The following is an 819-nucleotide window of genomic DNA, read 5'->3' on the forward strand; positions in this document are numbered from 1 at the left end:
TTGATATATGTATCTTATTCGCTTTAGATCCATCTGAAAATCTTAAAGAATCTCAAGTTGTATTATACCCATCTTATACCTGTGACCTCGTTTCATATCCTTTCACGAGTGCTCCTGGTACAACTTGTGGTCGCTTTACTGAAGGTAGACCCTCTGGACTCTGCCAGGTTAGTATATCAGTATATTAAACATTTAAAAATATATGAGAGTGTAGAGAACTATCCTAAATATAAAATGGACAGTGTGGAAGTAGAACTTGCGCACACGTTAACAACAAGATATACCTTTGCATCATCTTTAAAAACTTGCTGCCTTTCACTTCTTAGTCAATAACGTACATGTTAATCATTTACAAATTTACCACTGTTAAAGTGATTACATGTATATGATTGCGGAGGTGGGTCTATGAGCCTTCAAAAAATTTTGAATTCATATTATCATTAACATGTATATTTACAGGGCGACGATGGAGGAATGGTTATCTGTGAAGATGCTAAGACATCAACCTGGAAATTATTTGGTCTGATTGATTATGCCAAGTTCAAAAAATGTGAGTCGTCCAGTAAAGCCGATCTTCTGACCTTTACTGACCTCCGCAATCAAGACGTTTGGAACTGGGTGAATTCCTTACTATAAATCCCTTCTGTACGATATTTCCACATAATTATAAATTAAATAACAATGTTATTAATCGATAATAGATATTAATGTTAACATGTTCGTCTATTTATTTTAGACTTAAAAAGCCATGTTCAAGTTTTTTTAGATTGGGATTAGAAAACTTACCCAATAGCTCTTGGGCTGAATTCGGATACATCG

This window comes from Lottia gigantea, assembly GCF_000327385.1.
Source record: "Lottia gigantea unplaced genomic scaffold LOTGIsca_8, whole genome shotgun sequence".
In the NCBI taxonomy this organism is placed as follows: Eukaryota; Metazoa; Mollusca; class Gastropoda; family Lottiidae; genus Lottia; species Lottia gigantea.